This window comes from Amblyomma americanum, chromosome 7 (genome assembly GCF_052857255.1).
Source record: "Amblyomma americanum isolate KBUSLIRL-KWMA chromosome 7, ASM5285725v1, whole genome shotgun sequence".
Lineage (NCBI taxonomy): Eukaryota > Metazoa > Arthropoda > Arachnida > Ixodida > Ixodidae > Amblyomma > Amblyomma americanum.
In genome coordinates this window covers 103,984,780-104,001,058 of record NC_135503.1, presented here as the reverse complement: position 1 = coordinate 104,001,058, position 16,279 = coordinate 103,984,780, and positions in this window count along the sequence as shown.

The following is a 16,279-nucleotide window of genomic DNA, read 5'->3' as shown; positions in this document are numbered from 1 at the left end:
GACTGCTTGAGGCTGGTTTAACGGTAAGGGCGGGAAAATGCCACCTGGGGTGCGCCGAAGTGAACTATCTTGGACACGTGGTTGGACGAGGCAAACGCAGACCTGCAGAACTTAAAGTGGCTGCCGCGGTGGAGTACCGTCGCCCAACCACAAAATCGGAACTCAGGGCTTTTCTTGGCATATCAAGCTATTATCAGCAGTATGTAAAGGGCTACTCTGATTTAGCCAGCCCCCTGACCGACGCGCTGAGAAAAAGTGAGCCTACCAACCTTTCTTGGGACCAAAAGAAAGAAAAGGCATTTCAGAGTCTGAAATCGGCCCTAAGCGAGCGGCCAATACTGGCAGCGCCAGATTTCTCGAAACCCTTTATCATACAATGTGATCCCAGCGACCGCGGGTTAGGCGCTGTTCTTTGCCAGGAAAGCGATGGCAGGCACACACGGCCTGTCCTTTACTTGAGCCGCAAGCTCAGCACGCGGGAATAGGCATATAGCACGTCTGAAAAAGAATGCGCATGCCTCGTTAGGGCTATGACCAACTTGCATGCTACGTCTCCGGGTCCCGTTCCACAGTAGAAACAGACCATTGCCCTTTGACCTGGCTGCAGAATATGTCGCCCAAAATGGTCGTCTACTGAGGTGTAGCCTGGCACTCCAGCACCACAGCTTCGAGGTTCGCTACACGAAAGGCAAGCTCCACACAAATGCCGACGGGCTAAGCCGAGCCTTTTAGCTGGTAAAGATTTTACCAAAGGGCGATGTCCCCCAAAATTTTAGTCTTGAAGATTTATTTCATTATCTCTTAATAATGGAGAGCGTATATCTCCCACTTTCTTTGCAGTAATGTTGTTCATAATGAGGTAACATACCTAGGAGTACGTTTTCTTTTTTTCGGCTAGGATAAGTAAGAGCGAGTGGTGTGACGTGCCTTGACTCTGAGGTATTGGGGCGGGCAAAATTGAACGCCACGTCGGCCAAATACAGTAACCTATTCCCGTACCGCGTGCCCTCTAAGCACCAACCTGATTTCAGTTAGCGAATTTTTTTTCCTTCCAAGTGCGCCTCGAGCGGGAGCACACGCCTTGGACAGGTGCCCCGTCTAAACACCTCGTCGGGAGACACCATGTGTTCATTCAGGCAAAAAATTTGATCTCTTCAAGTTTTAGTTGAAGTTTTTTGCTAAGTGCAGTTTCGGCCCTGAGTTTTGGTCTGGCGGGATTAGTGGGTTCTGAGGGCACTTGATTTTGTCTGGTGTGGTTTGGCGTCTAGGATCCTTTTTGGCTAGCATTGCTGAGAATTTCCAAACAACGACCATCCGACGAGGAGAAGCGATGCCGAGCTTCGGCACTGAAGATCATCCGAAGACTCCCAGAGAGCATATGGTTCCTGGCACGCCTAGTCAGCTGAGCTACGCGCGAGAAGTTCTATCTTCCGGGCGCAATATCTGGCGGTGGGGGTGCTGTTGTGCTCGCGCTTCCTTCCTGCTGTTGAGTTCGGCGAATTTGGACATGGGGAGGATTCCCTGAGGACCACCGCGAGGGTGGGTGAGCCCTGTGTTCGAGACGTGGCTGCAGGAATGCCAGAAGCAGCGACGACCATAGCGTCCCCACGTACTCGTTCCGGTCCTCAGACGACGAAGTACATGATCAGTGTTGCCCTCTCCAGTCACGCTGGGGTTGAACAATTGCCCGAGAACCGCACCTTCGACAGAGGTTCCGCGTTCCGGTCATCAGTACAAGATCTTTCAACCCCTGCTGGGAGACAGCCTGCATTCCGGTGTCACGCAGGCGCCTTCCGGGTCCACATGGGCACGGTCCAGAAACACGTGTGCGCCCACCTGGAGGCCGCGTGGACGACAACGTGACCGGCTCTTGTTCCCTTTCTCTCGACCGAGCCGCGAGAGATCAAGACCGCCCTGCCGTGGGTGGTACCATCAGTGCCATCGTGTAATTGGACATCATTCTTCGAACTATATTCCCCAGCTAGGGATCTGGCGAATACGAAGAGTATTTAACGAGCTGCTGGTTTGGTACCAGAAGAGAGCCCCCCCTCTTGAGAGATACCCTTTGCTGGGAGAGACTCCCGACTGCTAAGAAGCTCTCTTTACTGAGAAGCACTCTCAGTTGCCCGTACTTGTACACTATGTAAATTGTCCTTGTATAAAGCTTTCCAAGTTTTCTTCCTCCGATCGTCCTCGTCTCTTCTCCGGCCCAGTCATGCTACCTGAATCCCAACAACTGGTGGCAGCGGTGAGATGCTGCTACCTGAATTCCAACAACCCGCAGAAAAGCGAACGCACCTGAGAGCCAGCGCGCGGCGGCGGAGAGTTTGCGTGTACAAAATGCGGAAAGTGACAGGAATGCGCGGTCAAGTCTCCAAAGAACAGAATCAGCAGCAATGACCAAGCCCACGGTAGAGCGAACAGCAGAAGAAACGTACCCCACACATTCTTAAAGTTTTTTTTTATCTTGTGCTAGTTTGAATTCCCAAATGTCAACTACTCAAACAACATGGTATGCCCGACAATCTTCTCACATGGTTGAAGATCGAAACTTTACTTTTCAGTGTGTTTTTTGAAAGTAGGATTGAAAATAGCAACCAGATTTTTAATAAGGAGGAGGAGGAGGAGGAGGGACTTTAATGGAACAGGAGAGGTCTGCCTGGGTGTCGGCCAGATTTTTATTAAGGCAAGCGGGAATTGCGTATAGGCAGAAAGAGGTGGGTCATGATGGAGCTTCACGTGCGTAGCCCATGGTGTAAAGTTGGTGTAGCCGGAAGTGCTTAGGCCTTTTTCGCTGCTCCGATAGAGAGAGAACAGCAAAGTTTTTCAACATTGCCAAGAAGGAAGGGTGGTTCTCCGATCTCCGCGAGTTTATTGATGAGCTCTTCATCCACAGCTGAATGCCGGGAAGGTGAGGTTTCGTTTCCAGCTTGGCTGGTGTTCAGCCGAAAACTTGGATGCAGCCTCTGAATCGGCGCTTCACTACGGTGCTCTCCTCTGCGCGCAGATGAAATTTTTTGAAAGTGCTTATTGCATTGCTTCAATAAACTGAATGCGAGTGGTAGACGGTATGCAAACGCTTAGGGCATTTCTTGCAGGCTTGCCTTGATAAGCGGTTTATTGTTAGGTCTGAGCCCACGTTTCCTGCTCAACAATGCCTCAGCCAATCATGAAACCTCAACTTTACGGAATTCCTGCATCTCTCTATGATGGATAACTATACAGGAACACTAAGACCGGCATGCAAACTAGTGGCGCTGTAGTCGAGTTTTTTTTTTCATGGTTGGCCGGGGCGCCTGTTTCATATGCGGCAGTAAGAGAGGCTATAGTCGTATTTTCAAGCTAACCATTGCATGGATGGTGTTCGTAGTGATTATCAGATTTTCAGTGGTGTGAAATATATGCACTTGAGTGCTTCAAGCGGGCAATAATTGTACTAGCACATTTATTACATACAACTAAAATGAAAGCAGTATAAATATTCAAGCGTGAGAAATCCATTGGTTGCTTCAACGGCAGCGCCTCGCAGGCAGCAAAATGAAACACGGTACACGTGCCCAGAAGAAGTCAGTGACCTCCACTAAACTGTACATGAGAAAAAAAATTTTAAAATGCAGCGTCTACCGAGAACATTTCGCTTTCAGCAGAACAAGAAACTGAACACACAAACAGCACTACATCTCATCAGAATTGTCGGAAGAACAACAAAGAATAGCACACGCCAGTCAGCCTGCCGTGGTACAAAGGCGATTGCACGTCCATGAACTCGAGCTATGCAGGCATACCAAAATGTGATGCGAAAGGTAAGCCTTTAAAAAGACGCCTTAGCCGTCTCTTTAACATGTATTTGGTTTTTGAACACAAAATACGTTAGAACGCAATGAGCGCCTATTCTAGTGCCGTACATTGTAGAGTGTCGTGGTCTCAAAAAACTCTCATTAGTAAATAAGAAATGGGATAAAACTGTGAAACTAGGAATTCTGTGGACTATAAATGTTTTAAAACAACCGTCTGCCTTAAGTTTATTTAAATTCGTCATTGAAAGGATTCTGGCCTGTTCTGCTTCAACATTAAAGCGTTTCATGTGTTTTTTAAGAGGGAGTGCAGTATAGCGTTTATTTTTTTATGCTTTGGAACTGCACAATTCCCGTAAACCGTTATTCAATATCGCAGAATAATGTAGCCTAAGGCGTAAGTTATCGTATTACTCAACTAGAGTTGGAGTTAGATTTATGCATGGTCGGCAAACAATGTATCCTGCAAATTTCATCTGCCTGGAAGTTTTTTATGCTCAGTCGTCCGGCTATGTCGCATATGAAGGATTTCAAGTCTTCGTATGCTTTAAAAAGCAGCCCATGTATTTCAAAACTACAATCTTTGCCGTAGTGTTACACTTAAATTAAAAGCTGGCCTTGGTAGTGCAAAGCTCCTAGCCTACACGTCCATCATCAGACCTAAACTAGAGTACGCATGCACCATCTGGGACCCTTACACAAACACAACATCGACATGTTAATCCAGCTAAAATGATCCAGCTAAAATCTGTTAAATTCATTTTTAACAAATACCGTTCCACTGACTCACCAACCGCTCTGATGGCGCAACACAACATACAGACAATGCAAACACGAAGAAAAAATGAAAGGTTGAAGCTTCTTTTGTTACTCAAAAATAAGAAACATCCAATGAACCCTGATTCACCTATTAAACCCAGCACAACGCGACTAACAAGAAATCACCTGAAATCACTAACACCGTACAACGCTAGGGTCGATGTTTTTAAGTACTCATTCTTTCCGCGCACAATAACACAATGGAATGAAATCCCGCCTGATCTACTAAACAACATCGATGCCTTTGACGAAATTGCTTGTTGGCAGTTGCTGAGTGCTTGTTTCTTGTTCTGTGCCATTATTTATATTTGGTCTGCGACGTTATTTGCTGTATTTCTTTTATGCCTTTTTGCCGCTCCTGTCAGGATCCACTTAGGGTCTCCAGTGTACTGTAAATAAAATAAATAAATAAATAAACAAACGCCATCCAGCTTTTGGCCCGGCTGCACGAGTGGCAACTGATCATCATTTTAGAGCGCTGCATTTTGGCGCCGGTTTCCTACCCAGCAGATTATATTAAAGCGAAGAGTGCGGTGAAGGATGATAACGAAGGAAGGGCGAGACTGAACTGGCGGAAGAGGGGGCAGGTGGTGGAAGAGAAAAGGGTGAAACTGTAAGGTGGAGGACGAGGGCACGACAGGTGCATGCGAGAAGGGTTGGGCTCAGTTTCTGGCGGCTGTTGAGTAATGACTTCCTAAACGCGTTAACAGACAGCCGTCAAGTTAATGAAATTAGTTGTTTTTGAGGAAACAAAACGGCGCAGTAACTTTTCTACTAGTCGCTGGATACAACAAGGAGCGTTGATTAAGTCCGATAGTTTAGAGGGCACGTGCGGCGAAGCTGCAGGACCTCGCACTGTACTCTTAAGGGTAGCTGAAGCGTCGTCCAAGATTTCTGCCCCAATGTATCGCAAAATCATGCTGCGTTCAAATTTCGTATGAAGTAGTACCGTAACCGTCGATATATTTGTTTTTCAACCGCCTCGCGACGACAGCTAGGGTAAAATGTTGGAGGAGATATTGCGTCGCGAGGACAGTCACCTCTCTCGCACTTCTAAGGTATGTGAGCGTGAGTTTGAGGATGGCGATACTTTATAGAGAGAGATTTAGCACAGAGAGACGTATCATAGTGGACGTTTGCCGGTTTACCGGACGCCGGCTTCAAATGCGCAGTGGCATGCGTGCTGCCAGCCGGGGCGTGCGCAGCCGCCGTCCAGTAAGTCGCTATACGTTTCCGCTAGTACACGTCTCGGCTATGTTAATCTCGGTAATGACTACAAGCGCTTGTCAATGGGCAAACGGTGGGAAAACGTAAAAATAGAAACTGGCCGCTAGTGCCATATCCATCTACTGATTTTTTTTTGCTCTTACGGAGACAACCTGAAAACCAAAAAATGAACAATGGCGGCAGAGTCATCCAATTGAGTGCTTAAAACGATGCAGATGCGTAGCGCATTGTCGCACCGATACCATCCAACCAGCCAAGTTTTGGATCGTAAACCGTTTCATGCACAAGAGCAGCAGTTGCTTTCCAAAGATGCAGCCTTGACATAGGGCAGTGCCCGTATAACGTGTTCTGCAAAGTGCCTCAGCTTTTATTGCGGGAAAGGTGCGATTTATATTTATCCCGAGGCCCCTTACTGGAGCAGCATGCAGAGCGGGAATTAAAATAATCGCAAGAGGCGAACAGTACAAATTAATCTTCATTCATTTTCGTTCATTTCATTATCATCAACATCGTCATCATCATCATCATCAGCATTACATCATCAGCCCCGCCGCGGTGGCTCAGTGGTTAGGGCGCTCGACTACTGATCCGGAGTTTCCGGGTTCGAACCCGACCGCGGCGGCTGCGTTTATATGGAGGAAAAACGCTAAGGCGCCCGTGTGCTGTGCGATGTCAGTGCACGTTAAAGATCCCCAGGTGGTCGAAATTATTCCGGAGCCCTCCACTACGGCACCTATTCTTCCTTTCTTCTGTCACTCCCTCCTTTATCCCTTCCCTTACGGCGCAGTTCAGGTGTCCAACGATATATGAGACAGATACTGCGCCATTTCCTTTCCCCCCCAAAAAACCAATTATTATTATTACAACATCCACTGCAGGGCAAAGGCCTATCCCATGTCTCTCCAATTAACCTTATCCTTTGCCAGCTGCATGCACCCTTTGCCGGCAAACTTCTTAATCTCATCCACCTACCTAACCTTCTGCCGCCCCCTGCTACGTTTACATTCTCATGGAATCCACTCCGTTACCCTTAAGGACCAGCGGTTATCTTGCCTTCGCAATACGTGCCCTGCCCAAGCCCATTTCTTTCTGTTGATTTCGACTAGGATGTCATTAACCCGCGTTTGTTCGCTCACCTACTTTGCCCGCTTCCGGTCTCTTAACGTTACACCTATCATTTTTATTTCCATGGCTCGCTGTGTCGTCCTTAACTTAAGCTGAACTCTTTTCGTTAGCCTCCACGTTTCTGCCCCGTAGGTAAGTACCGGTAAGATAAAGCTGTTGTACACTTTCCTCTTGAGCCAAATTGGTAAGATAAAGCTGTTGTACACTCTCCTCTTGAGGCAAATTGGTAAACTTCCACTCATTATCTGCGAGAATTTGCCATATGTGCTCCACCCCATTCTTATCCTTCTAGTTATCTCCCTCTCATGATCCGGATCAGCTGTCACTACCTGCCCTAAGTACACGTTCTCCGTTACAACTTCTAGGATCTCGCTGCCAATTGTGAACTGTTGTTCTCTTGCTAGGCTGTTGAACATTACCTTGGTTTTCTGCATGTTAATTTTGAGACCCATCGATCTGCTCTGCCTGTCTAACTCATTGATCATGATTTGCAGTTCACCTCGTGAATGACTCAGCAAGGCAATGTCATCAGCGAATCGCAGATTATTTAGGTATTCTCCATTTATTCTTATTCCCAACTGTTCCCAATTCAGGCCTCGAAATACCTCCTGTAAACATGCGGTGAACAGCATTGGCGAGATCGTGTCTCCTTACCTGACGCCCTTCCTTATTGGAATTTTATTGCTGAATTTATGGAGGACTATAGTAGCTGTGCAGTTGCTATATTTATCTTCCAGTATTTTGACATAAGGCTCTTCTACCCCCTGATTACGCAATCCCTGTATGCCTGCTGAGGTTTCCTCTGAGTCGAATGCTTTCTCGTAATCAATGAAAGCTGTATATAGAGGTTGGTTATATTCTGCGCATTTCTCTAACACCTGATTGAGAGTGTGAATATGATGTATTGTGTAATATCTTTTACGAAAGCCTGTCTGATTATTTCGTTGATTAAAGTCTAACGTTGCCCTGACTCTATTAGCGATTACCTTTGTAAGTACTTTGTAGGCAACGGATAGTAAGCTGATCGGCCTGTAATTTTTCAAGTCCGTGGCGTCTCCCTTCTTATGAATTAAAATATGTTTGCATTCTTCCAAGCTTCTGGTACAGTTGAGGTCATAAGGAATTGCGTATACAGGGTGGCTAGTTTTTCTAGCGCGATTTCCCCTCCATCCTTCAACAGACCTGCTGTTACCTGATCTTCCCCAGTTGCTTTTCCCCTTTTCATTGCTTCTAAGGCTTTCTTTGCTTCATCTTTCGTTACTGGCGGGATGACGCCTTGCTGTGCACTGCTGTCTTTCTCATTAACGCTCTGATTACATTGGCTACTGTACAGGTCTGTGTAGAACTCTTCGGCTACGTTAGCTATGTTATCCATATTGCTAATGACATTGCCCTGCTAGTCTCTTAATGCATGCATCTAGTTTTTACTTATGCCTAGTTTCGCCTGCACTGCTTTTAGGCTAAATTCGTTCTTTAGAGCATGCTCGATTCTCACCATATTAAACTTCCTTATGTCGGCTTCCTTGCGCTTATTTCTTAACTTTGATAGCTCTGTTAGTTCTATTCTGTCCATAGGGTTAGACGCCCTCATGCTTTGGCGCTTCTTAATCAGATCTTTCTTTACCTGAGATAGCTTCCGGGTATCATGTGGAGCTTTCCTGCCGCCTACTTCTACTGCGCACTCCATAATTATTGATGTTAGATTATCGTGCATTCAAAGAACATCAAGATCATCTTCCTCAGTTAAAGCCGAATATCTGTTTTGCAGCGCTATCCTAAACTCCGGTGGTTTCCCTTTTACGTCTAACTCGTTAATGGTCTTCTTCTTCACTAGCTTCTTGCGTTCCCGCTTCAAGTCTAAGCTAATTCTAGACCTTACCATTCGGTGGTCGCTACAATGCACCTTTCTGAGGACGGCCACATCCTGAATGATGCAAGGCTTAGCGCTTAGTATGAAGTCGATTTCATTTTTAGTTTCACCATTGGGGCTCTTCCAGGTCCACTTCCTGTTTTTTCGTTTGCGAAAGAAGGTATTAATCATCCGTAAATAATTTATATCCGCGAATTCGACTAATAACTCTCCGCCATACTAGAGCCTATCCCATAGTCACCTACCGCGTGGTCGTCAGCCTGCTTCTTACCCACCTTCACATTGAAGTCGCCCATCAGTACAGTGTACTGCGATTTTGCTTTATTCATTGCCGATTCTACGTCCTCATAGAAACCTTCAACGGTCTGCGCATCATGCCGGGATGTGGGTGCATAGGCCTGCACTACTTTCAGCAAGATCACGCGACCTACGTGACTCCTAGATGAAAAGTTTTATGGATTTTTTGGCTCACAGTCAACGACATCGACACCGACGAGGCCGGATTTTCTGCGACACGAGCTCCTTAACGCTGTAGCGATTTAAAGGAGGGAGCCCGGGCCAGCAACGCTTTTCGGGGCTAAAAGACAATTCAAGTCAAATGAAATAGAGCTAAACGAAGAAAACGCAATTTGATAGAAAGAACAGGGATGAAAAAAAAAACAAGATAATAACATAGCAAGAAACGATCCCACAGTCCATGGCTCTCACAAGTTAGTACACATCCACGTGCGCGATGATGCCTTCGTGCTCTAGCTTTCATCCGTTCATTTTAGCCTTTTATCGTGCTACCTATTCCGTTGAATTTACAATAAACCGAGCATCTTGATTTTTTATTGGCATACGCTAGCGACCCCAGCAGGTTGGACTCACGTGGCTGCTAACAGCAACCCTGTTGGCCACCGAATACCTCGTCCATCTGTGTGACGTAAGTCGAATGGAGACGAGAAATTTCTTATGTATTTAAGTAGAAGTGGCCGGGAGGCACAACTTCAGAATGGACTAACAAGTAGCTCCAAATATGATAGGTACATACACTCTACATTTCCAACAAAACGCTCTAGTTCATCAGGCGGTCCGTGTAGTGAACTAAGGGCGTAGGCTTAATTTAGTCCTTATGGGCTTCTCTTACCTGCACGGACATAATGAATTGCACGCCGTTTTTGCATTCTTCTCTATAAGAACACTGGCGCCCGTGTCGCATGAATGAAACTGCATCCCACAATAGGGCACATAAAATACTTATTGCTGAGCCAAACCGAAGCGTGGGAATGGTCAGTGCGGTTGGCGGATATATTTCATAAGTTGTGAAGATTAGTAGCGGGGGTTGAAAGGTGCGAAGATATGAGACCACGGGCGCAGGTGAAGACCGGGACTATTCAGTGGTGAAAAAAGAAGACTAGGGAAAGATGTAGTGGACAAGGTAGGTTATGCAAAGAGAAGAAAAGGGCCTGTGCGTGTACGGTAGGCCTAGAAAACTTAAGTTCACTCTTTCGAGCGCACAGATGCCCTTTTGGCGCATCCGGTGCTTGTTTCAGTCTGCACGTCATGACCTTTCCTCTCACTTCTTGATTCCACAGAGAGAAATATTCGCCTGCGCCAGTCCGCCTTGCTGAGACAACGCTGACTAGATTAGAAGGCTTCGCGGAGTGCTCCCGCTGGTCATATGATGCGCGTGATTATCTATGTTCGGCCGGGGCAGGCGGAGGCAGTGGTTAGCAGGTTCGACAGGGGGAGGCAAGTCAGTCTGTCAGTCGGTCGGTCGGTCGGTCGGTCGGTCGGTCGGTCGGTCGGTCGGTCGGTTTTTATTTGCAGGAAAATCACATCACCCTGCGGATGGCAGAGACTAAAGGCATGGTTGCCTGATGAGGTCTCTGCTCCGTAACAAAAGGAGCAACCTACAGCAGTATAGCAGAGAGCTGGTACAAAAAAGAGAAGCTGCGTTACAGATAGTACATGCATACATACAACATATGGCTTTAGTTAAGCACTATGGACAGTTTTTTTTAAATCACACTGAAGATTCACTCAAATATCACAAAAACACGTAAAAAAAGTCAACAATTAAAAACAAAATTTACATTTATCATTGTTACTTAACAATCTCATCCGAAAACAAAATTGCCCGCAGTTCACGTTTGAAACTTTTTATGGGTAGGCAGAAATCTAATATAGAAGCAGAGTTATTTAACATGCCTATTACTTGGTATTCCAGATCTTGTTTTCCATAATTTGTTCTGATTTTTTAATTTCTGTGTTTGGGGTTACGAATATCATATTGAGCCAAAACAGGTGTGTAAACACTGTGAAGTTTCTTTTTATATATTGGCTGTCCCAGTATCCATAAATAGACTTTACTTGCTGGTAAAACATCAAATCTGGGAAAACGTGGAACACTCTAACAAGGCTGGTGTGGTTCACAAAAATTCGAAGGACACGTTTTTGCAGCAGTTGTAGCCTATTATAGTTCCCTTTTGTCGTTGTTCCCCAGACCAGAATGCCATACAAAAGTTTAGAATAGAACAGAGAGTAATAGATTGATTGCTTTAGCCACAGAGGTATAAGATAAGCTATTTTTCTAATACATCCAACAGACTTCGCGAGTTCGGACAGCAGATGATTAACATGAAAGGTCCAAGAAAACTCTTCACTAAACCATACCCCAAGTAACTTTTGCACACTTACTTGTTCTAAGACATGTCCTCTGTACTGTAAGTTAATTATTTTTTATGCTTAATGATTGGCTTAAATAACATGTACTTCGTTTTTACTGCATTTAACTGAAGTTTGTTGTGTTGCAACCATGTGGATAAATCATTTAAATACCGATTGGCCGATTGCTCGATGTCAGAGAGTGTTCTACCCGAAAAAAATAAAGTTGTGTCGTCTGCAAACATGATTATTGTGGGTGTTCTTTGCAGCTCCGTTATGTCATTCACACACAAAAGGGAAAGTAACGGGCCTAATATCAAACCTTGCGGGACATCTACTTTAATGTCAAGTTGTTTTGAAAAAGTACAGTCTTTTTTAACAAACTGACGCCGAAACGATAAGTAGCTCCTGATAAGGTCCAATGTGATGCCTCGAAACCCATAGCAATCTAATTTTATAATTAAGATTTCGTGGTCAACGCAATGAAAAGCTTTGCGTAGATCGAGAAATATTCCTAAGGTGAAGAGCTGTTATTCAAAATTTCTGATTTTTTGCTGCTTGACGGCAAGAAGAGCGTCCTGAGTTGTCTTATTTTCTGAAAATCATGCTGCGAGGGTGATATTATATGATACTTGGTTAGATATTTTGACAGCCGGTTATTGATAGATAATTCGTAAATCTTTGAAAGCACCGGTAGCACTGAGATTTGTCGGTAATTCGTAACATCGTCAGTTCTACCTACTTTGTGTATTGGAATAACTTTGGCCAACTTCAGTTTATCCGGGAAGAGTCCAGGAGAAAACCTGAGATTAATGAGATAGGCTTGTACAGGCCTTATTATTAATGACACTCGTTTTACAGGTTCAACCTTAATTTAATTCTACCCACTTGCGACATTATTTTTAGGTATATTATAAGACCATTGATTTCTCTTTCAGTAACGGCTTCCAAAACGAATGAATTCACTCGACGAGAAGGCCAGTAGTTCCAAATTTGTTGAACAGACGGCTGAGGTACGGCTGAATTAATGAAATACTCGTTAATTTCATCTGCTAGCGTCCTCTCTACTATGGAGTCATTGATTACTATTTGGTCAGCCTTAACCGGTGATGGGTTTCTGCCAGCAAGGTAATTTACCTGCCTCCAGATCTTTGCCGGATCCGTTCTTATCCTGGCAAACATTGTTTCATAATATGCAAGTTTGGCTTTCTTGATATCAGCGTTTAATTTATTGCGATATTTTTAAATTCTTTGAACAAGTCCCCGTGTTTGGATTTTATGAATTTGTGGAACATACTATTTTTCTTCGTAATGCGTTTTAGTAAGGCGGAGTCAATCCAGGGCTTTTTCATCTTCCGGTTGCATTTTTTGTACTCCCTCAGCCAAAATGCATCATTGTAGCAACTAAGAAAGACCCATAGAAAAACCTCGTACGCAGAATTTGCATCCTGCTGTAGGCACACATTTTACCAGTCAGCCCGCTCAATTAAAGAATAAAAATAGCTTAAGAAGGAGACACTCCCCACCCTATATTTAAGCCTGCTTCGTTTATAGTTCGTGGTTAACGTGTATTGTGTGGCAAAGAATATAGGCAGATGGTCACTGATGTCGCATGATAATGCCCCTGCTTTATAATCTGACGCATTCAGGTTTGAAACACATATATCTATAGAAGTAGAACTTTGTGACGTAATTCGGGTTGGCATGGTAATAACATTTTCGCACCCATAAGAGGATAAGAGATTCATCAAGTCGCGCGCAGGTGTCGTCAGCCAACGTGTCGATGTCTGCATCTCCCAATAGAAAGAACTGATTATTAGTATTAATACAATAGATTATTACATTTTCTAAATGCTGTAGGAAATGCCGCTTGTATCCAGTCGGTGGTCTGTACAGGTCAGCTACTAAAAACGTGCTGGTTTCCACCGTTAGGCACTCTATATCCCTATTCATAAATGTGCACTCCTCAACAATATGATATGCGTACTTTCGTTGTAGATAAACAATCAGGCCACCACCTCTACCTGTTCTGTCTAATCGTATTGTCATGTAATCAGTAAAAGTAGGGGAAGGCTCATCTTTGCTTAACCATGTTTCTGTGAACATGAATGCATCAAAATTAACTTGCAGAGATATTAGCCAAATGTCCAGCTCATCTTGTTTGTTCCTCACGCTACGGACATTCAAGTGTAATAAGGAAAACATGGGTGTAAATAACGAGGATTTGATTTTAGTGTGGACGATTCGGTAAAGAAGGAGGCTGAGTTGAGCATCATACTGATTAAATGAAAAGCCCGGGTCAACACAATGACGTCTAAGATTTTTTGATGCGGCCGATATCATCTTTGTTTGCATTTCGAATTGCATCGGTCTGTTCACCTTACCGTGCTAAAATTTTACCCGAGCTGACCCAGACGTATTTCCATCCAGCCTTTTTCTTTTCCGCCAGGGCAGCACCAAGAAGTTGCTTGTTCTGTCGTGTTAAGTGCTCATTCACGTAAATGGTAGTGGTGCCTGTGCCCTCAAATCCCACATCTTCAGATGACAGCGTCTTTTTTTTTTGACTTGGCAAGGAACGTGTTGCGCATGGTTCGCGATATGAACCGCACAATGATGTTCTTATCTTCTCCGCGGGCCGTGGGAACCCGATGGCAAATGTCGATATCAGTATCAGTTACCGATTCACCCACAAGTTCACCGATCTTTTTTATCGCTGTGGTCGAGTCGAGCACCTCTGGCACACCCCTAATTTCCAGTTTATTACTTCGCTGATATTGTTCAAGCTCGTTGACTTTCTTTTCATGTCTTTCGTTTTCTGCTTTGAGATGTTAATTCTGAGCTTTTAACGCTTTTATTTCTTCACGTAACGCCTTGATGTCGCCAGCAATCGCCTTAACTTCATCACAGGTGTCACTACAGAAGCGCAGACTATCTTTGATTTCCCTCATTTCACCCCGCATTTCCCTGCGGAAGGCAGAAAAACACTTGCGAGTTCGTTTTCTTCTTTCTTTGTCATCGTGTGCCCACGTCAAAAAGTAGTCAAAGCACGAAATACATATATATTTTTTTCGCTTGTCCGGCAGCAGTGCAACAAGTAAGGTAATTACTACAACGTGTCAAGGTCGCTTGTTCTTACCTGTAACGATATACAGGATCACTTAGTCGCCCTGCTCGCTGCGTGCACTGCTGCCGGACTGAAGAGCGAAGCAGTGATTCCAGGCGTATGTAGGCAGCCGGGCACGCTGTTCCGTCAGCGCAGGCAGAGATGAGGATGTACAGTAGGGCTCACTGGCGTCACGGTGACCAAAGGGCACAGGCAGTCCGCGTTGTTGGTGGCCAGCCGCTTCGTTGATCCAAGGCCCCAGGAAACGTGTGGCTGTAATGATATACAGGATCACTTAGTCGCCCTGCTCGCTGCGTGCACTGCTGCCGGACTGGTAAGTCCACTGCTGCCGAATTGGTAAGAAAACCGGGCTACCGCGAAAGCTGGACTTGCAAGCATGCCGGCGACACGCACCTGCTTCCACCTCGTGATTTCACGGAACGAAAACCACGCCCTTGGAAATGGAGTTGGTTTTGTCTAAGCGTGCATCTTTTCCTTCCAGTTTCTGTGGAGCTCTTCAGCCCTTCTCCCTTGACGCTTCCTCTCCCCGCAAACATTCCTAGTGTTTCTTGTCACCCGCGCCGCTTGAGGGTAGAGCGCGCCTGGGCATAGCCGCTGTACGGACAGTAGGGTTTTTCAGTGTCACCTAGAGACAAAAATTGCGCGGAGACTGTCGATCCACTATCAAGAGGCGCAGAAATGCTGGACTGATGAGGTTTCGCATATTTCATGGCTATTTTTGGGCATAAAATATGGATTCAGACATTAGAATACAATTTATCGCGCAAGTCTCGATGAGATTTTATGAAAGTTATCATAGCAGCCTGCCACCAAACATCAACTTCGGTAAATTTATCGAATAAATTGAAAAAAGAACACTAAAGTACGTTATTTCGCACATTGGACTAAACAACGCTTCCCAGCTACCAATTACGAGGGAGAATCCGCTGCAACTTGCGCTGTTAAAAAGTTTATTGTGCGCACCGGGGTCTTCATGCGTGTTACGCTTCGAGGGTTTTTGCCAGACTGAGGTGCACACACTTTCCCGCGCCGCTGTTCTTCGTATGCCGCTGTTGGCGCACCGATCACAAGCATCGATCGCATGCCGCGCTCGTAAACGTATGCCGGGAATGCCTTCTCTACTGGCACCGACCACCACACACCACGAACATGTCTTCCCGCCGAACCTCGTTTGGGACGCATAGTATGCAGCTTTCTGCATGAAGCAAACCTCATAAAATAAAGTTCTGAAAGATTGATCAGCCGCAGAATTGTCGCGGGTATGAGGCCACCAAAGGTGCTTCTTGTGAAGGTTTACGTGGTTCTCTCTTTTCTATCTTGCTTAGCATTTACCATGCTGCTGAATCATGGTGGTTAATCATGGAGAATTTCATGGTGGTTTACATCTATCGGCGTCGTTGTGCAACCAATCTGTTTTTCATTGTCTTGCAGTTCTCAGTTTCTTAGGACGTCTGAAACTTCATGCAGGTTCATTGCTTTCGTGTTACACTTGTTTATACGGGGTTCAAGCGGCCAATTTAATACTTTTACATCAAATGAACCGGCATCAATGTCCGACTCCTCACCGCGTCAGGTGGGCAGCAGTTGAGGCTTGTTTGTTTCCGTCATAAAATCCATGTGTTTTGAATGAAGCCATCGAAACTGGAGAAACCACCATTTATTCTTACATAT